Source organism: Carcharhinus amblyrhynchos, chromosome 13 (assembly GCF_965287045.1).
Source record: "Carcharhinus amblyrhynchos chromosome 13, sCarAmb.v2.hapA, whole genome shotgun sequence".
NCBI classification, from domain to species: domain Eukaryota; kingdom Metazoa; phylum Chordata; class Chondrichthyes; order Carcharhiniformes; family Carcharhinidae; genus Carcharhinus; species Carcharhinus amblyrhynchos.
The window spans coordinates 8987368-9009820 of record NC_137336.1 but is presented as its reverse complement, the minus strand read 5'-3'; the positions used below and the strand labels follow the sequence as shown (position 1 = coordinate 9009820).

Sequence of the window (22453 nt, the reverse complement as noted above, 5' to 3'; positions counted from 1 at the left end):
CTAAGTGTTGAAAGTGCATCACATGACTGGACTCACCAAAATCTATGTTGGCCTTGCCAGCAAGTTGGCAAGAATGAATTCTCTTTCAGTCTCCATGACAGCACAGCACCTGCGTCACTGCTCTGTTGGTCGGACAGCACGGAGCTCCGGGTTTGGAGATTTCAAACAGCTGAAACGAGATTGAAAGGGAGATTAGTTTTCCCATTGACAGGATCTCTCTCTCTAAGCTGCCAGGAAGGAGCGCCGGAGCTTGTCTAAAAACCGAGACCATCAACCCTGACAGGCACAGAATTTCTCAGTGGAATCAAAATCATATTTTCCCCTCAAGCACTCCCCCCCACCCCCCCCAACCCCTCACCTCACCCCCTGCCACAGCCGACCCAAGTTCAGCTCTTACTCACTCATTCTGCAGGACAATCCACAGTCACTGTGAAACTCTGTGTGAGTCTATACAGAGGGCTAGTGCCAAAGGCTCTTTGACCAGTTCATTCCCCTGGAACCAGTCCACAAGTTACTAGATTTCTTCAGTTCACAGCTTGTCAGGCTGGGATTTAAACTTGTGACCCACCACCTCCCCCCCCCCCAGACAACCGGTCCACCACTGTTATAACCCGTCACACTCTCAGCGTCTCTGACGCAATGCCGTTTCGAATTCTGCAGCGTGGGACTTGTAAACATCGGCAGGGAGATGGAACGCTGAGCATTGCCTGGGTGGCACGCCACATCCATCAACTCCGTCCGCACTTCCCGCTGCCTCTGAAAAGCAGCCAGCATAACCAAGGACCACACGCACACCGGGCATTCTCTCTTCCACATTCTTCCGTCGGGAGAAAGATACAGAAGTCTGAGGTCACGTACCAGCCGACTCAAGAACAGCCTCTTCCCTGCTGCCGTCAGACTTTTGAATGGACCTACCTTGCATTAAGTTGAACTTTCTCTACACCCTAGCTATGACTGTAACACTACATTCTGCACTCTCTCCTTTCCTTCTCTATGAATGGTATGCTTTGATTGTATAGCGCGCAAAAAGCAATACTTTTCACTGTTTGTTAATACATGTGACAATAATAAATCAAATGAATGACGCTCACTCATGCCATTCACTTGCTCAGCTCTCCAATGTTCGCTCAAGTTTCTGTTTGCCGTGTGCCTGCGCACCTTCTCACTCTGCGCACTCCTTTTAAAGACTGAATCCGAGGCTGGAATTGAATCTGGGTCCCCGGCGCTGAGAGGCAGCCGTGCTGACCACTGTGACGCCCTCGCCAAGATTACCCCCATTCCAAGGATAAAAGTAAAATTGCGTAAACAATGAAAAGTGTCAAATGTTCTTTAGTAATTTTAAGATTTTTTTCCCTAAAACTGGGAAAGGGAATGAGGGATGAGACTGAACATAATGAATCTACCATTCTTGTTGAGATGTTCGATTTACCCCTAAAGATAAACCTGATGGAGCTAAAACTATTCTGCAGCAATTGGAGAATGATTCTCAGTCTGTCTGTGTTGGTTCTATGCTGCAAGGCTCTAGAATTAATATGGGTGGCCCCAAAGCATCAAACTGTAGAACAACAAAACACTGGCACTGCCAATTCCTGCCTCTGTCACACTTTCAACTAACCAACTAAATAAAGGGAGGAAGAATGAGAAAGAAAGAACAAGAAAGAAAGAAAAAGAAGAAAAGCTTGCATTTTTCTAGCATCTTTCATGACATGTGGCCATCTCAAAATGACTTACAACTGATGCAATATTTTCTTTCAAATGTAGTCATTGTTGAACAATTTAGCATGGTCAATCCACCTAACTTGCACATCTTTGGACTGTGAGAGGAAACCGGTGCACCTGGAGGAAACCCGTGCAGACATGGGGAGAATGTGCAAATTCCACACAGACAGTGACCCGAGGTGGGAATCAAACTCGGGTCCCTGGCGCTGTGAGGCAGCAGATTTTACTTTCCCATCTTCAAGTCCTTCTCTTCTAACCCTCTGAAATAAAACAGCCAAAAAAGTCACTGTCGATCTGGGATACAAATTCACAACATCCTCTCTTCCACCTTCTTCTGTCGGGAAAAAGATACAGAAGTCTGAGGTCACGTACCAACTGACTCAAGAACAGCTTCTTCCCTGCTGCTGTCAGACTTTTGAATGGACTTACCTTGCATTAAGTTGATCTTTCTCTATATTCTAGCTATGATTGTAACACTACATTCTGCACTCTCTCCTTTCCTTCTCTATGAATGGTATGCTTTGTCTGTGTAGCACACAAGAAACAATACTTTTCACTGTATACTAATACATGTGACAATAATAAATCAAATCAAATCTTGGTGACGGGGGGCAGTGATGGCCTTGAATGATCCTTGATGGACAACGATGGTAGCTACAAAACATCCTGATGTACATTTCCCCCTATAAAGATGCTGGTTGGTGACCTGGGTCTATTATCAACATACAACTGCACAGGCGTGGCGTTGACAGCAAACATAGCCTATTATGGGAAGGAAAGAATTTACCAATGCAGCAGGAGGGAAGTATAGGGTATACACTCCCTATCCTTGACCACTACAGTCTGACCACTTTGTCATTTCCTTTTAATACATATGAATTAAAACAGGAAAGACAGGAAGATGGTTAAAACAGATGTTCTGCTTCTTCGCTGTGTTGTGGTTGAATGCTCCTCCCTCTTTCCCTCGATGCAGGAGTACAGAGCACATTACGTCCTCATCCCCGTTCTTCTGTGAGTGTTGGTGGAATGGCTCCGGCAGTATGTTTGAGTCCAGTCCATGCGGGAAGCAATGGGTCCACTGCTGGACTAACAATGGAGAAACCTGGAGTAATAATCCAGATGTATAGCTTCACATCTCACCCCCTAAAACAGCAGGAAATTCAATTTAGTTAATCAAATAAATCGGGCACAAAAGTGGTGTGGCGTGGTGGCGCTGCTGCCTCACAGCAGCAGGGACCCGGCTGTCTGTCACTGTCTGTGTGGAGTCTGCACATTCTCCCCGTGTCTGTGTGGGTTTCCTCTGGGTGCTCTGGTTTCCTCCCACAGTCCGAAGATGTGAAGGTTGGGTATTGGCCATGTGTCAGGGGGATTAGCAGGGTAAATGTGTGGAGTTATGGGAATAGGGCCTGGATGAGACTGTAATTGCTGCAGACTCGATGGGCCGAATGGCCTCCTTCTGCACTGTAGGGATTCTGTGAAAAATCCAGCATCAGTGACCATGGGCTTAATTTTGTTGTGAGCATTGTGACCCTTTCTAGGTTTAGACTCTGCAGTGCTCTGTTGTCTGAATTTTATGAGAGGAATTAATGAGTTGACCACCTCCATGCTGGCTGTCCAATTAAAAACGGAACATAGCCGAGACATATGTTCTGTTTCCTCACTGTGCTGTGGTTGAATGCTCCTTCCTCAGGACAGCACGACTGTCTACTTGAGTGGCCCATGACCCTCACCGTCCAACCAGTGAGAGGCTACTGGCGCTCAATAACAGTGACTGGCGCACCAGAGCTACCATCGGCATCAGGGAGTGACTGAAACCTCACAAAACCCATGGTGATTGGAGGCATCCATCTACAGGAATCCCACACTGAGTGGCAAGGCTGTATGGGGCAGGTTTGTGGTTTCTGCCCATCTCATCGGTGATACAACCCCGGCAGGCACAGACACAGGTGCCAGGAATAACCTTCTTCACTCGCTAGGGGAAATGATTTGATTTGATTTATTATTGTCACACGTATTAATATACAGTGAAAAGTATTGTTTCCTGAGCGCTATACAGACAAAGCATACCATTCATAGAGAAGAAAAGGAGAGGGTGCAGAATGTAATGTTACAGTCATAGTTAGGGTGTAGAGAAAGTTCAACTCAGCGTGAAGAAGTCTGATGGCGGTACGGAAAAAGCTGTTCTTGAGTCAGTTGGTAGGTGACTTCAGACTTTTGTATCTTTTTCCCAACAGAAGAAGGTGGAAGAGAGAATGTCCGGAGTGCGTCTTAATTAGGCTGGCTGTTTTTGCGAGGCAGCGGGAAGTGTAGACAGAGTCAATGGATGGGAGGCTGGTTTGCGTGATGGATTGGGCTACATTCATGACCTTTTGTAGTTCCTTGGGCAGAGCAGGAGCCCATACCAAGCTGTGATACAACCAGAAAGAATGCTTTCTATGGTGCATCTGTAAAAGTTGGTGAGAGTTGCAGCAGACCTGCTAAATTTCCTTAGCCTCCTGAGAAAGTAGAGGCGTTTGTGGTTTTTTTTATTGTTTAAAAAAAAACTATTTTAACGGATGGATAGGATAGAGGTGGAGAGACTCTTCCTGCTCAAAAAAGACAGTAGGACTAGGGGGCACAGCCTCAAGATAAAAGGGGGGCGGTTTAGACGGGAGTTGAGGGGGAACTTCTTCACTCAAAGGGTGGTGAATCTCTGGAATTCTCTGCCCGTTGAAGTGGTGGAGGCTGCCTCGCTAAATATTTTTAAGACGCGGGTTGATGGGTTTTTGATAGGAGAGGGGATTAAGGGTTATGGGGAGAAAGCGGGAAAGTGGAACTGAGCAGCGACAGATCAGCCATGATCTTATTGAATGGCGGGGCAGGCTCGAAGGGCTAGATGGCCTACTCCTGCTCCTATTTCTTATGTTCTTATTGTGTCGGCACGAGGGGACCAGGACACGTTGTTGGTGATTTGGACACCTTCACTGGCTGCCTCATTGGATCGATCATATTCCTGCTGCTGCCTGAAGGAAAGCCATTGCCGGGAAAATCACAAGGTGACCAGAAAAGGTTTACTTGGAATACTGTGTGCAGTTCTGGTCGCCTCGCTACAAGAAGGATGTGAAGGCTATTGAAAGGGCGCAGAGGAAATTTACAAGGATGTTGCCTGGATTGGGAGGCATGCCTTATGAGGATAGGTTGAGGGAGCTGGGACTTTTCTCCCTGGAGAGACGAAGGTTGAGAGGCGACCTGATAGAGGTTTATAAGATGTTGAGAGGTATAGATAGGGTGGATTCTCAGAGGCTATTTCTCAGGGCTGAAATGGTCGCTACGAGAGGACACAGGTTTAAGGTGCTGGGGAGTAGGTACAGAGGAGATGTCAGGGGTAAGTTTTTCACTCAGAGGGTGGTGAGTGAGTGGAATCGGCTGCCGTCGGTGGTGGTGGAGGCGAACTCGCTAGGCTCTTTTAAGAGACTTCCGGATGAGTACATGGGATTTAATGGGATTGAGGGTTATAGATAAGCCTGGTAGGCTGGGATATGATCGGCGCAACTTGTGGGCCGAAGGGCCTGTTTGTGCTGTAGCGTTCTATGTTCTACATTCTTAACTGGCAGGCTCTCCTCTGGCTCACAGCCTTCTCCAAATTCTTATGTACCCCCACCCACCCCTCCCTTTACTGCCTGTAAAACACTGAGAGAGGTTGTGATAGGCACCATATAAATGCAAGTCTTTGTTTCTTTTCGATCAAATTGACCAAAGGGCAGGGTGGTATTGTTACTGGACTAGAGACACATAGTTACTCTCTAGGGTCCCGGGTTCGAATCCCCATCACGGCAGATGGTGAAATTTGAATTTCAATAAAAATCTGGAGTTAAAAGTCTTCTGATGACCATGAAACCTCTATCGATTGTGGTAAAAAGCCATCTGGTTCACTAATTTAGGGAAGGAAATCTGCCAGCCTGACCTGGCCTGGCCTGGCCTACATCCGATACCAGCAAATGTGGTTGACTTTCAAAATGGCCGAACAAGCCAGCCAGCTCAATAAGGTGAAGTGCACATCCCAGGAATAGAAAAATTCTCTGGTCAATCGGTGGATGCTGGAGATTCTAGAAGGAAAATGTCATTCACAAAAATAAATCCAGTAGCGAATGGGGGGTGGCGGGGGCGGATGCGGTGTGAGGAATTATCTGGAAGGGGTTGGAGATCTGACTGAATTAGAGACAGAGTTTATCTTCCACATTTCAGATAGTCAGGCCACTGAGCAAGTGGTGGGGAATGTGGAACTGGAATATCCACGCGACCTTAACCGCCTGGCGAATCCAGTCTCTGTGTGTGTGATTGGGTGGTTCTCTGATGTTCTCGAGGGAGGACACCCTGCCCCACATTGCCATGTCTTTGGATTTGGCCTCGCTAGCCTCTCTTGAGGGCGACTTGGGATGGGCAATAAATATTGCCCTTACCACATCCTGAGAACAATTAAAATGCAATCCTGGTCTTCCATACAGCTGGTAGAAAACGTATTGGATATCAATCCAGTATGGAAATCCCCACTTACTCTTTCCTTGTGTCAGCTGGCTGCCATTTCTTCTCTGGGCAGAAGGCTTTGGGCTCAGAGTATACAAGGCTACTGACTAAGTGCTGGAAAATGGGATTTGAATAGATAGGTGTCTGGTGGCTGGCACAGACACGATGGGCCAAAGGGCCTCTCTCTGCACTGTAACCTCCGACCTCGCTCGTGGCTGGGATTCTCCAAAGCTGCTGCAATGAACGGAGTTTTGTCTGGGCTCTCTTCTCACAGTGGCAGCAGTGGTGGGATGGAATGAACAGGATTCCATTCTTTGACTCAAGCCCCACTCCCAGACTGGAGTGCAAAAATCCAGGCCAACACTCCAGTGCAGCGCCGAGGGTGTGCTGCACTGTTGGAGGTGCTGTGTTTCTGATGAGACGTTCATCTGAGGCCCCATTTCCCTGCTCTGGGCAAATACAGCAGGTCCACTGGGAGAGGGATAGTTGAGGAGGGGTGGGAGGAGGAGGGTGGAGGAAAGAGAGTTGGATAAATCTGAGCTGGCTATAGTTATCCCTCAATCAGAGAAACAGAACATCTGGTCATAATCATAGAAACATAGAAGATAGGAACAGGAGGAGGCCATTTGGCCCTTCGAACCTGCTCCATCATTGATTAAGATTGTGGCTGATCATCCAACTCAATAGCCTAATCCTGCTTTCTCCCCATAACCTTTGATTCAAAGTGCTATAATCCAGCCGCCTCTTGAATGCATTCAATGTTTTGGCCATGTTTTGGATTCCCGTGCTGTTTGTGGGATCTTGCTGTGCGCAAATCTCGCTGTTGCATTTCGGACCTTACGTTTCAAAGAAGAACGCAAAGCTGCTGCAAAGCACCACCCGGCTGAAAGGTGCTATACAAATGAAATCCTTCCGTTTTGCTTCCCGGGTTGGGTGTTGGACCCAATCTCGTTTTAACCTGGAGATTAGCCAAGGGAACCGAATCTCAGTGAGCACGCTGGGTGATATCCTTAACCAGGAAGCTGGAACGGATGTCAAATCCATTTCACAACAAGGCACGTCTGTTTGCAGTGACCCAGCTAGATTCCGACTCTAAAACTTTCCTTCCCACTGACTCAGCAGCAGCGAGGGGGAGGGAGGATCCATACTTACAGCTGTCGGTGTTACTGAGGGCTGTACGTGCCTTGCCTAGTCCCAGCTGAAGGCGCAGAGTGGAAAGGAAAACTGGCGAGGTGTACCCCAGCCAAGAGAAAAAAAAAACCTGGAGAGGAAATGGTTGCTCTGAACAAGAATGCACAGAAAAAACCCTGCCCTCGAGTTCACACTTGCAAATCAGATGGTTCACAGCGGAACAACGGGGAATTCTTAACAGCGTCAAGAGTCTCCGCTCAGTAACAATTCTGTAAAAAGTCTGACAACACCAGATTTGAGTCCAACCAATTTATTTGATAGTAAACTCACAAGCTTTCGGGTTTGCCCTTTGGTCTAGCAGAGTTCACTCATTGCTGCAACAGCTAACAGACAGCAAATGTCAACCATCTCATCACAAACACAACCGCACAGTTTGGATTAACCTGGTGGTTAAAGGAAGGGAAGGAGCAAATGGGGTTTAAACTTTCCTCCTGTCTCCACATTCCCCGTTACTTACTGAGTGGGCTGGTTGTCTGAAATGTGGAGGATAAACCCTGTCTCAGGTTCAGCTCAATCTCCAGACCCCCTCCATTTCTCACCCGAGATAATTCCGCACACTCACACACACACACCCCCATTTTTGCTGCCGGATTTATTTGCACTAAGCAGCTTTTCCTTTGGGAATCTCCAAGCATTCGCTCACTGACCAGACAACTCGGTCAAAGGGAACCAAACAGATTGGCCAGCAGCTCTCTCCGGTGGGGTTTCTGCCCCCCCAGTGAGGGGTGGGAGTCTCACCTCCAGCCCCTGGAGGGGGTTAAGTGGCTACGGGGCAGCCCTGATTGGCAGGAATGTCTTCCTATGATGTATGCCCCTGTGGACGTTCCGTGGGTGGCACGGTGGCACAGTGGGTTAGCACTGCTTCCTCACTGCGCCAGGGACCCGGCTTCGATTCCCGGCCCTGCGTCACTGTCTGTGGGGAGTGTGCACGTTGTCCCCATGTCGGTGTGGGTTTCCTCCAAAGATGTGCATGTTAGGTGGATTGGCCATGATAAATTGCCCCTTAGTATTGGGGTGGGGGGGGGGGGGGGGACTGGCTAGGGTAAATGCATGGGGCTACAGAGATAGGGCCTGGGTGGGACTGTGGTCAGTGCAGACACGATGGGCTGAATGGCCTCCTGCTCCACTGTTGGGAATCTGTGGTCAGAATCACAGGATGGGCTTGAATGTTTCAACACTGGGTGCTGTTTATTGAAGGTGTGCACTCATTCCCGATCACCTCTGAGACTAGCCAACAGGGTGCCACACTGGGCAGAGTTAATGGCCCTGATGTGTACTCTTAAAGGGGCAGCCCACACCCTAAACCCCAACATATATATATATATATATACACACACATATACATCACAGTTCCCCGCTGACCTCTCCAGTGGAAGAGTGGGAAACCTCACCAACGGGAAAACCCAATCTCAAAATCCAGGAGCCAAGCCTAAGCTGACCATGGGACGAAGAGGGCTGCTCACTCCTGTGAATCTCAGTCCTTCTCCTTCCTGCTGTCAGCCAGGCTCAGGGCAATCAAAATACCCTCCACCTGGGAAAACTGGAACCCGTCTGTAATCAGCAAATTCCACCCCCCCCACTTCCCCTCCCTCCCCACTCTCCCACTGCCCCACCTGCCCCTCAGCACAGGCCTATGCAGCAAACAAGATAGGGGCTATACCTGCCACTGAGGTGAAGGCGGACAGCTGTGGGGCCCCACTCTTGGCTGATTTCGAATAGCAGCCGGCCTCAGAGGGTCTGGCTATGACACTCTGTCAGGGAACCAGTGCAGACTCAATGGGCCGAACGGTTGGTTCTGCGCTGTCGGGATTCTATGGGTCGGATCAGCCACAATGGCGGAGCAGCCCCGAGGGGCCGAATGGCCTGCTCCTGCTCCTATTTCACACGCCCTCAGGTGTAAAGTCGACGCCAGCAGCTGGGCTGGTGAGAAGTCGAGAGTTTTGTGCCCCGGCGCTCGGTTCCGACAGTCCCCGGCTTCTCAGAGCCCTCCACCGCCTGACAAACAACCCGTGCTGGATCTAATGGCCCAGGCTGTTGCCAATGGCAACAAGAAATATTACCAGGCACACACAGCCCTTTCCTTCAGTCAGGGAACACAAGGAGACACACTTGTGGGTCGTGTTCCAGTGTAATCCGAACCACTGAATTGCATTCACAAATCATTTTCTCTCTCCGCTCCCCATTGAAGAATTAAGATGAGGCACAAATGTCCTTTTAGACTGAGCAACTTTGGTACGAAAGGTACCAGCTTTGTGCTGTGGGGTTAGGGATCGAAGGGATGTTCTTCCTCAGAGGTTGTGACCATTTCATATCAGGACACAGATATTGTCCACAGTGTACTCAAGTTTCTGCAATGGGATTCCGTGGGGTAAGGTTCCTGTCTTGTGTGTGAAGTCAGATAATTAACCCTCCAGCCTCTCGCCTACAGGCTGCTCCAATCCAGAATCTGCTTATACACCAACTGTGCATTTAGATATCGCCTGGGCTTTTAACCCAGCTGCCTTTTAACCCAGCCATCCAGTCCAACCCTGAACAATGCTGCACCGACTTGGCAGACACTAATCAGAGGGAGAAGCTCCAAGACTTCATCTTGGCACTGGTATTGAGATGGGGGGGTGGGGGGGGAGAGGGGCAGGGGGAGGAGAGGGGTGCAAGGGGAGAGGGGGGCTGGGGGAAGAGGGGGTCTAAGGGGAGAGAGGGGGGAGCCAGGGGTAGGAGAGGGCAGGGGGAGAGGGGGCCAGAGGGAGAGGGGACAGAAGAGAGGGGGGCAAGGGGGAGAGGGGGGCCGGGGGGGGGGGGAGAGGGGTAGGGGGGAATAGGGAGCTAGGGGAGAGGGGGCCAGAGGAGAGGGGACTGGGGGAGAGGAGCCAGGGAGAGAGGGGGGTCCGGGGGAGAGGGAGGGCAGGGGAAGAGCAGGGCGGGGGGGGGCAGGGGGAAGGGGGGGAGAGGGGTCAGGGCGGGAGCACAACCAGGTATCCTGCTGTTGATCAGGAAGGATGCAGGGGTGAGCAAGAGTCTGGCTGCATTGCTCCTAAAGGGGTGAACAAGTTGTTTCCAATCCCACTACTGGTCTCCTAGATAAAGTATACCTCTGGGGGGGGTTGCGGGGTAGGGTGGGGTGGGTTGGGGGGTGTTAAATGCTGCGAGTTTGTACATTTCAGTGTGAGCAATGCCTCCAGGAGAGGAAACTGAGCCGATAGAATTGAAAGGAGTTCACTATTTTTGTTGTATCATAGCGGCAGCAGAATCATGCCCGGGACACAGACACACACATACACACACACACTCTCTCTCTCGTACACACACACTCATAGATAGACACATACATACACACACACATATACACACACACAGACACATACACACACACACTCTCTCTCTCGTACACACACACTCATAGATAGACACATACATACACACACACATATACACACACACAGAGACACATACACACACACACTCTCTCTCTCGTACACACACACTCATAGATAGACACATACATACACATACACATATACACACACACACAGACACATACACACACACTCTCTCGTACACACACACTCACATACACTCATAGATAGACACATATATATACACACACATACACACACACTCTCTCGTACACACACACTCACAGATAGACACATACATATACACACACACACAGACACATACACACACACATACATATACACACACACAGACACATACACACATACAATACACACACTGTCTCTCTCCCACACACACACACATTCACATTCACTGTAACTAAATTCTGCCACAAATCCCGAGTCAAATGGAGTTTTTTTTAAGCCAAAGCCATCACATTTGACTCCACAATAAAACAGGCTGGCAACACAGACACTGAGCAAAAGCAGCCTCGGTGTGTTTGATAGCGAGTAAACACTGCCACACACTCTGGCTCCCTGCTTCCTTCTGCCGGGGTTGTAGCTTTACCTGTACATAAATATATAACGATAGCAGGCTGAGCGGTGTGCAGAGAGCTTTACTCACCCTGACAATCAGCCCTGCTCTCAGCAGCCAGGGGCAACAATCCGCTTCACAGACAGCTCAGCACAAACACCGCCTTTCATCCCCAAACTTCCCTTCCTCTTGCTGCCCGCTTTTCCCTGCGGGATTTGCAGGACTCTCTGTCCGGCTGCGTTGACAGAGACTGGGGGGGGGGGGGGGGGGGTGCTCCCCGTGGCTTGTCAGAGTTGCCGCTGGCTGGGAATGTGAATGGGTTATTAATGGGGAGCGTTGACGGGTTTCCTCAGTCTGAGCCTGCCCACGGCTGGAAGGGGGTGGGGGCAGAGACAGAGATAGATAGGGGAGGAGAGGAGAGGAGACCTGCTGCTTAAACCCCCCTCCTGAGCACTGGTCCTCGCCCCCCCCTCCAACAGTTCATCAGTAACATTGCAAAGTAGATGCAGGACCATCACAGGCATATACTGTCACTGAGCAGCACAGGAACAGCTGATTACCACCACACTCTCTCCCTTGTTAACTCACTGCTCCTGAAATTAGATATGGACAAATATCCGTCAAGCAGGTCATTCACTTGGAAAGTAAATCACCAACAATTTCATACCTTACAATGTCTCTGCTTTTTCATTCACCAAAGATCCTTAGTCAGCACCTTCCAAACCCCCCAACCATTTCCATCTAGAAGGACAAGGGCAGCAGATACCTGGGAACACCATCACCTGGAGATTCCCCTCCAAGTCACTCATCCTCCTGACTTGAAAATATAGAATCTGCAGCATGGAAGGAGGCCACTTGGCCCATCAAGCCTGTATCTACTACAATCCCTCCCTGGCCCTATTCGGGTAATCCTGAACATTTAGCCTGCTAATCCCCCTGACAATAGGGTCAATTTAGCACAGCCAATCAGCCTAACCTGCATGTCTTTGGACTATGGGAGGAAACCAGAGCAGCCCAGAAGAAACGCACGCAGACACGGGGAGAATGTGCAGACTCCACACAGACAGTGACCCAAGCCAGGAATCGAACCCGGGTCCCTGGCACTGTGAGGCAGCAGTGCTAACCACTGTGCCACCGTGTCACTCCAAGACTGGAATTAAATCCGGGTCCCTGGTGCCGTGAGGCAGCGGTGCTAACCACTGTGCCACCGTTCTGCCACTTCCATTTAAAAGGGCAAGGGCAGCAGTTTCCTGGGAACACCACCACCTGGAGGTTCCCCTCCAAGTCACTCACCATCCTGACTTGGAATTACATCGCCGTTCCTTCACAGTCACTGGGTCAAAATCCTGGAATTCCCTTCCTAACAGCATTATGGGTCAACCTACAGCACGTGAACTGCAGCGATTCAAGAAGGCAGCTCACCACCACCTTCTCATGGGCAAGTAGGGATGGGCAATAAATTCTGGCCAGCTAGTGATGCCCATGTCCCATGGGGCATGTCACAACTGGGCAAAAACCAAACCTAGAAAGAAATTGCCATGTGGAAAAGCTAGGATGGTGAATTGCAAGTAATTAAGAACAAACCAGTAAGACAAACATTGCTCCACTGAGGGCTTGTAAATGTAAAATCACTGACAAAAAAGAGTTATTTTGTCAATTGGTTTCATTTCTTGTGACTATTGGTTCAGGTTCAATATCACAGAGTAGAAGTTATGAATTATGGATGTGTAGGTTAGAGGGATTAGTGGGTATAATATGTAGGGATATGGGGATAGGGCCTGGGTGGGATTGTGTTCGGTGCAGACTCGATGGGCCGAAGGGCCTCTTTCTGCACTGCAGGGTTCTATGATTCTTTGATTCATTTAAAAGCTAGTATTGTGGAGGGTTTCCATGGGATGTCTTGTGACACACTGGGTTAGCATCCCTGCCTTTCATCCAGAGGCTCCACGCTCCAATCCCACCCCAAGGCTTGATGGCCAAGGAGAGTGCATTCGGAACATGATCAAACAGGCTAAGGAGGGATCTCCCAAAAACATATAAAATCCTGATGGCTGGATGCAGGATGAATGTTCCAGATGTTGGGGAAGTCCAGAACTAAGGGGTCACAGTCTAAGAATAAGGGGTAAGCCCTTCAGGACTGAGATGAGGGAGAACTTCTTCACTCAGAGAGTTGTGAATTCGCTAACACTCTTGGGGCCAGTTCATTAGATATGTTCAGGATGGAGCTGGATGTGGCCCTTGTGGCTAAGTAGATCAAAGGATATGGAAGAAAGTGGGAGTGGGATGCTGAAAATGCATGATCAACTATGATCATATAGAATGGCGGTAAAGGCTTGAAGGGCCGAACGGTCTCCTCCTGCCTCTATTTTCGATATTCCTATGAGTATCAAGTCTTTGCAACACACACCAGTAGCAGGCAGTAATAGTGGGAGAGACTCCTGGTCAGTCATATAATTTGGAACCTCTATCATCGCTGTACCCTCTGGACCGCAACACGTACAAGGGCAGGTTACAGCAATCTTGGGCTCCCTCACACCACCATCATCGTGCTTGAGGAAATTATACCCATCATTATGAGAGGCCTTGATCAGGAGGTTGCACGGTTGTGCAGTCATAAGGGTGGCACAATAGTGAGCACTGCTGCCTCACAGCGCCAGTGATCCGGATTCAAATCCCGGCTCGGGTCACTGTCTGAGTGGAATCTGCGTGTTCTCCCCGTGTCTGTTGCAGGTTTCCTCCGGGTGCTCCGGTTTCCTTCCACAGTCCTGAGATGTGCTGGTTAGGTTGATTGGTCATGCTAAATTGCCCCTTAGTATCAGGGGAACTAGCTAGGGTAAATGCAAGGGGTTATGAGGATAGGGCCTGGGTGGGATTGTGGTTGGTCCAGACTTGATGGGCCAAAAGGCCTCCTTCCGCACTGTAGGATTCTAGGAGATCACAGAGAGGAAAAGAAATCCAAGATGGCACTGGAGTGAGGACATTTCTTGCCAGTTACCCTCTAATTCTATCTTTTACTCTCATTCTATGCTGCTAAAACTATATTCTAACTCTTTTAAACTCTTTAACAATGATCCTTCTTGACACCCTAGCTGTTTAGTATATATTGTATACAATGTAGTCACTGTATATCAGTACATTTATTTAGTTACTATTTATTAGTCACAACTAGGCTTACATTAACACTGCAATAAAGTTACTGTGAAAATCCCCTAGTCGCCACACTCTGGCGCCTGTTCGAGTACATTGAGGGAGAATTTAGCACCCCAACCAGCACGTCTTTAGAACTGTGGGAGGAAACCGGAGTACCCGGAGGAAACCCACGCAGACACGGGGAGAGTGTGCAGACTCCTCACAGACAGTGACCCAAGCCGGGAATCGAACCCGGGTCTCTGGAGCTGTGAGGCAGCAGTGTGAACCAATGTGCCGCCACATGTGAAAATAATAAATAAAATCAAAGTCAAATCAAATTAAAATATTACTGTAACACTACATTCTGCACTGTCTGCTTTCCTTCTCTGTGAACGGTATGCTTTGTCTGTACCGCACACAAGAAACAATACTTTTCACTGTATATGAATATATGTGACAATAATAAATCAAATCAAAGCAAGAACCTTCCCCCACCCCCCAAGAAGGCATTTCTAGTCATAGGAATGAGATATTTCCCTACATTGAATAAATATTTCATTTCTCAACCAGTACTGGATATTGCCACACTGGAGCCTTCATGTTTAGCGCCCTACATCCATGTGTATGCCAGGCAGATTCCTTCAAAGCCTGGGGTCGGTTTTTGAAAGGCTTTGTTGGAGATGGTTTCTCAAATGCCTGTTGGCAAGGCAGAAGAAATGTAAATCCTTCACGCTGTGTGCTGGGAGGAACAAAGCTGCCAAATCCCCCCCTTCGCAAGCTCTTCAGAAGCGCTTAAAGAAACTCAACCATTTGGTCTGTCAGTTTAACCCATTCCTGCCCAGCATCACACTGTTCTATTCTCAACAGGTTTCAACATTCCCCTTTACTGGCTGCTGCTTTAAAATAATTCTGGTTCACGGCACAGCGACACAGTGGTCAGCATTGTTAAACTCTTTAACAATGATCCTTCTTGACACCCTAGCTGTTTAGTATATATTGTATACAATGTAGTCACTGTATATCAGTACATTTATTTAGTTACTATTTATTAGTCACAACTAGGCTTACATTAACACTGCAATAAAGTTACTGTGAAAATCCCCTAGTCGCCACACTCTGGCGCCTGTTCGAGTACATTGAGGGAGAATTTAGCCCCCCAACCAGCACGTCTTTAGAACTGTGGGAGGAAACCGGAGTACCCGGAGGAAACCCACGCAGCGCCGGAGACCCGGGTTCGATTCCCGGCTTGGGTCACCGTCTGTGTGGAACTTGCACACACTCCCTGTGTCTGAGTGGGTTCCCTCCAGGCGCTCTGGTTTCCTCCCAAAGTCCAAAGATGTACTGGTTAGGTGGACCGGCCGTGCTAAATTGCCCCTTGGTGTCAGGGGAACTAACTAGAGTAAATGCATGGGATTGTGGGGATGGAGCCTGGTGGGATTGTAGTCAGTGCAGACTCAATGGGGTGAGTGGCCTCCTTCTGCCCTGTAGGGATTCAATAGTTCTAATAAGGCTGTGCTTCAGTTTAGCCCTCAAAAGCTAATTACACTAATTTTCTGAAATCACATTAAGTGTAGTGAAATTTCTGTGCGTCATCAGATGATAGTAAGAGGATAAGTTAAAAAACAAGAGTTGGAGTAAGGCACAGCCCCTCTGCCTTTCCACTGACTGGTCTTAGTTCTGAACTTCACATTCCTACCCACTCCGCACATTCCTTAATTCTCTTAGGGCGGAATTTTTTGGCCACGCTTGCCACAAGACTGGAAAATCCTGCCCGAGGCTGACTCGCCTTTGAATGGTCCTGTCCCGTCTGCTACAATTCCCATGACGGGTGACGGGAAAACTCTGCCTGAGTGTCCAAAAATGAATTGCTGTCAGCCTTGAATATGTTAAAATATGAGCTTCCACAGCTGCCAAAGATTCGCAACCCTACAGATGAAGATATTTCTCTTCATCCTAGTGTTAAATAGGCGACTCCTTACTCTGAGACTATAACACCCTCTTCCCCCTGCACTCCCCAACTCCCAATCTACCACGTCGAGTGTTCCATTGGGAGCAAGATACAAAAGAGGTCATGTGCCAACTAACTCAAGAACAGCTTCTTCCCTGCTGCCATCCGATCTTTGAATGGGCCTACTGCGCACTAAGTTGATCTTTCTCTACACCCTAGCTATGACTGTAACACTACATTCTGCACTGTCTCCTTTACTTCCCTATGAACGGTATGCTTTGTCTGTATAGTAGGGAACAATACTTTTCATTACATACTAACACATGTGACAATAATAAAACAAATCAAATCTTCAAGGATACGCGATTTGCCGTCCAATCTCGTTGCTTTCTCCATGACAACTGTCAATTAGAGCAGACTAATTGACCAACCAATCAGCACCCTGCTTTCCTGCAGTATAACTTGTCGCGACCATTTTGAAATTTGGCATTCTTGTGTTTGTCCTGATGAGTGCAAAATGAAAAGCTTTGGGAACACATCTCTTGATTCAATATCCGATCCTTACATCAGTTTAAGTTTCTGACCACAGGCCATGGGGGAATGCCAGTGAAGCCGTCTTGTTGGAAATGAGAGAAAGCCCAGGAGCTGACACTGGATCACAATGAAAATTAAAAGATAAAGGAATTCAGGGTTATGGTGGGCAGACGGAGCTGAGTCCACGGAAGAAAAAAATCAGCCATGATCTTATTGAATGGCGGAGTAGGCTCGCGGGCCTACAAGGCCTACTCCTGCTCTCAGTTCTTGTGCTCTAATGAAAATGTAAAGGTTACGCTCCCGATGGAGACACTAATCCGGTGATCAGTTGAGTCACCAAGGGCAGGAACATCAAACAGTTCAGTTCAGCTTGGTACTGGATTAAACAGGATGGTAGTTGCCTTAGATCCTCCGGGACAGACAATGAAAGAACAGCAATAATTAAAGGAACAGTCCCACATTTTAATATGAGCCGCCTGGTGCGAAGGTTGGGGTGTGAAGCACATTACCATCTTTACACACGACTCTGTTTCACTTGCCACTAAATTCAGTTGGTGGGTAAACTGGCTGTACCCGTCAGCTGGTGAATGAGGGTAAAATCGGGACCGAGTTTTTTTGATTCCTGATGAAGGGACAGCGCTCCGAAAGCTCGTGCTACCAAAGAAACCTGTTGGACTTTAACCTGGTGTTGTGAGACTACTTACTGTGCCTATCCCAGTCCAACGCCAGCAACTCCACATCATTACTAATATGTGTGACAATAATAAATCAAATCAAATAGAGGGATTATTTTCACACTGTCAAAGCTTGGGAAGTGAAAATTAATTGCAGATTTTGCACCTGATTCCTGAAGACAAGAATGGGTGGGAACTTGGACAAAGATAAAGCTTGGCTTGGTTGTCATAAACATCCAGAATATCACATTGCTTCTTAACACTAGCTTCGCAGACTGACACAGCAATAATGTTAACCACTCGCGGTGCACTGTACCAGAAACACTTATAAGATTAGAAAAACATCACTTAAGAAAGCAATAATTCAAATTAGATATTACTGATTCCTACAAATAAATTACCAGATTTTTTTCTTCCTGTGTTTGATTTCTAAAATATACTCTTAGAAACATAAGAAATAAAAGTGGGAGAAGGCCATTCAGCCTTTCGAGATTTCCCCGCCATTCCGTTTGATCATGGCTGATCATCAAATTCAATATCCATGTCCCCTCTTCCTCCCCGTATCCCTTGACCTCTTTAGCCCCAAGAGCTCTATCTAATTTCTTCTTGAAATCACACAATGTTTTGGCCTCAGATACTTTCTGTGGCAATGAATTCCACACATTCACCACCCTCTGGGTGAAGAAATTTCCCCTCATCTCAGAGGTAAATCCTCAATCTATGATCCCTTGCTCTGGACTCCCCCACCATCAGGAATCTGTCCAATTCTGCTAGAACATAGAACATAGAACACTACAGCACAAACAGGCCCTTCGGCCCACAAGTTGCGCCGAACACATCTATACCTACCAAGGCATAGAACTATCTGTAACTTCCAATGCCTTTATAGAACTTTATAGGTTTCTATCAGATCCCCTTTCACTCCACAGATAAATTACCAGATTTTTAATATGTGTTTGATTGCTAAAATAAAATTCTTTGAAACATAGAAGAGGAGGCCATTTGGCCCTTCGAGCTTGCTCCTCCATTCCGTTTGATCATGGCTGATCATACAACTCAATAATCTAATCCTGACTTCCCCCAAATTCTTTGATCCCTTTAACCCCAAATGCTAGATCTAACTCCTTCTTGAAAACATACAATGTTTTGGCCTCAACTGCTTTCTGTAGTAGTGAATTCCATGGGCTTACTGCACTCTAAGCGAAGAAATTTCTCCTTTCCACTGTCCTAAAAGATTTACCCTGGATGCTTAGGCTGTGACCCCCGGTTCTGGAGAACCCCACTATCAGGAACATCCTTCCTGCATCCTCATATATCAGTTCCGCCATTCCAGGAATCAGCCTGGTAAATCTTCACTGGACTCCCTCTGGAGCTAGGACATCCTTCCTCAGATAAGGAGACCAAAACTGCACACAATATTCCAGGTGTAGCTTCACTAAAAAACCCTGTATAATTGCAGCAAGACATCCCTGCTCCGTACTCGAATCCTTTCTCTACTTCCCTGCCTGCTACACCTGCATGCCAACCTTCAGGGACTAGGGTACAAGACCACTCAGGACTCGTTGTACATTTCCCTCTCTCAATCTATAACCATTCAGATAATAATCTACCTTCCTGTTTTTGCTACCAAAGTGAATAACCTCACATTTACCCGCATTATATCTGCTATGCATTTGCCCACTCACTCAGCCTATCCAAATCACACTGAAGCATCCTCCTCACAGTTCACCCTCCCACCTAACTTTGTGTCATCTGCAAATTTGGAGGTATTACATTCAGTTCCTTCATCTAAATCAATGTATTAAGTGAATAGCTGGGGTCCCAGCACTGATCCCTGCAGTACCCTATTAGTGATGTGGAGATGCCGGCATTGGACTGGAGTAAACACAGTAAGAAGTCTCACAACACCAGGTTAAAGTCCAACAGGTCTATTTGGTAGCAAAAGCCACTAGCTTTCGGAGCCCTGCTCCTTGACTCACCTGACGAAGGAAACAGCGCTCCGAAAGCTAGTGGCGTTTGCTACCAAATAAGCCTGTTGGACTTTAACCTGGTGTTGTGAGACTTCTTACTGTATGTACCCTACTAGTCACAGCCTGCTACTTGGGAAAAAAACAGTTTAAATGCCTCTGTTTCCTGTCTGCCAACCAGTTTTCTATCATCATTACTAATACATTACTCCCAACCCCATGCATTTTAATTTCACACACTAACCTCTTACGTGGGATCTTGGTGAAGCCTTCCAAATTTCAGGGAAAAACATCTCCAGAAAAGCTTCTGCAAAGAACAAAGACCAGGTCCAGGGACATACAGACTTATATCTGTCTCATTGCAAAAGCTCTTCTGGATGTTCCTCACTGTGTGTACTATGTTACTGCACTGGCCTGACCGATTGCAACGCAGGTATTTCAGCATTGATTTTATTATAGTTTATTTATTTATTGGTCACAAGTAAGGCTTACAGTAACACTTCAATGAAGTTACTGTGAAATTCTCCTAGTCGCCACAGTCCAGTACCTGTTCAGGTCAATGCACCCTAACCAGCACATGGGAGGAAACTGGAGCACCCAGAGGAAACCCATGCAGACACAGGGAGGACGTGCAAACTCCACACAGACAGTGACCCAAGCCGAGAATTGGATTTGGGTTCCTGGCACTGTGAGGCAGCAGTGTTAAGCACTGTGCCACTGTGCTGCCCTAGGGGCACTGGGGGTGCTGGGCTGGGGCAGAGACACTCAGATAGGGGTGGTCTACACTTCCTCTGTCGGGCCCACTCTGGCTCCAGGGCCCTGGCTTTAGCGGCCTGTCAGTCTGACCAGTTTCTTGTTACCGGAGAGATGGTTCTCCTTCCAACTACTTGTCTAATATGGGCTGTGATTTGCATAAATGTATGAGGCTCAGCGCTGTGTGAAAAGCAGCAAATTATCACGCATGCTCGCACAAGCAACTCCTTTCAAATTTTGATAGATGGGGGAGCCACCCCTTTTTAACTGCTCCAGTGCACCCAGTTAGGCAGGGAGAGTTAAGATCCCTTCCCCCTACCCCCCCACCCCCGGCTTAACTTCGAGTCTGATGTCAGGATTCTATTGGTGTCAAGACAATAATATCATTGTGTCAAGAATAAAACCGTCCAATTCGAAAATCCAGATTGACAGTGAGACCGATCTGTACATTAGATAGAGAACGGGTTTCGCTTTTTCCAACCGATCCTTTAGAAGTCTACGACAATGGGAATTAACATCGACAGGTCCATCGAGGCCAACTTAGCTGCAACAAATTACAAGTGTTGCCTTTATTTGATATGAGTTTTGGATGGGTTAAATCCAGTTTAAGGATGTTCACCACTATCGACCACAGTTCACCACATATCCAAAGTTTATCTTCTTCATTCGAGAGATGTGGGCATCGCTAACTGGGCCAGCATTTATTGCCCATCCCTAATTGCCCCTTGAAAAGTGAGTTGTCTTCTTCAACATCTGCAGTCCATATGGTGTAGGTACACCCACAGTGCTGTTAGGGACAGAGTTCCAGGATTTTTGAATCAAAGAGACAGCGATATATTTCCAAATCAGGATGGCGAGTGGCATGGAGGGAAACCTCCAGGTGGTGGTGTTCCCCATGTATCTGCTGCCCTTGTCCTTCTAGACAGTAGAGATCTTGGGTTTGGGGGCTGCTGTCTAAGGAGCCTTGGCAAGTTGGTTCAGTGTGTCTTGTAAATGGTACATACAGCTGTCACTGTATTAGTGGTGGAAGGAGTTGGTGTTTGTGGACGTGGTGCCAATCAAGCAGGCTGCTTTGTCCTGAATGGTGTTGAGTTTCTGGAGTGTTGTTGGAGCTGCACCCATTCAGGAAAGTGCAGAGTATATTGCCACATTCTTAACTTGTGCTTTGTGGATGGTAGACAGGCTTTGAGGAGTCAGGAGGTGAGTTACTCGCCGCAGTATTCTCAGCTTTTGACCTGCTGTTGTAGCCAAAGTATTATACAGCTAGTCCAGTTCAGTGTCTGGTCAATGGTAATCCCCAGGATGTTAATAGTGGGGGATTGAGCGATGGCAATGCTACTCAATGTCAAAAGCAATCTACAAAGTGCCATGGTGCCTCCAGATGGAGGTCATTAATATGGATCAAAAAAAGCACTGATCCCACTCCTGGAGAAACCCTATTGTATACCCACCTCTAATCTGAAAAATAACCGTGTACCATACTCTCTATTTCTGGCTCATTCTGTCTGTACCAGCCCTCCGAATGTGCAACTCACTTAGTATCAGTTATTCAGAGAGGTGGGATTGTGGGACTCCACTATCACGGAGAATGGTTGAGGCTAATATTATCGATACCCATTCAAAACAGCGGCGTGGTGGCACAGTGGTTAGCACTGCTACCTCACAGCCCCAGGGACCTGGGTTCAATTCACAGCTTGGGTTACAGTCTGTGTGGCATTTGCACATTCTCCCCATGTCTGCATGGGTTTCCTCCAGGTGCTCCAGTTTCCTTCCACAGTCTGAAAGAGATGCTGGTTAGGTTGATTGGCCATGATGCATGCGTGGGATTATGGGGTTAAGAATAAAGTTTATTTATTAGTGTCACATGTTGGCTTACATGAAGTTATAGTGAAAATCCCCTTGTTGCCACACTCTGGCCCCTGTTCGGGTATACTGAGGGAGAATTTAGCATGGCCAATGCATCCAACCAGCACGTCTTTCGGGCTGTGGGAGGAAACCGGAGCACCCATAGGAAACCCATGCAGACACGGGGAGAACATGCAGACTCCACACAGACAATGACCCAAGCAGGAATGAAACTCTGGTGCCTCAGGGTGAAGGAGTGA

General features: G+C 47.8%; 1 protein-coding gene across 1 annotated transcript in view; it reads right to left on the bottom strand.

Annotated features, from left to right (window-relative positions):
• The window catches only part of ndst1b (N-deacetylase/N-sulfotransferase (heparan glucosaminyl) 1b), a 201561-nt gene that overhangs the window by 75744 nt on the left and 103364 nt on the right, over window positions 1–22453 (bottom strand). Inside the window, exon 3 of the mRNA XM_080201264.1 lies at window positions 37–169. The gene's annotated coding sequence lies outside the window, so the exon portion shown is untranslated. The remainder of the gene's footprint in view (window positions 1–36; window positions 170–22453) is intronic.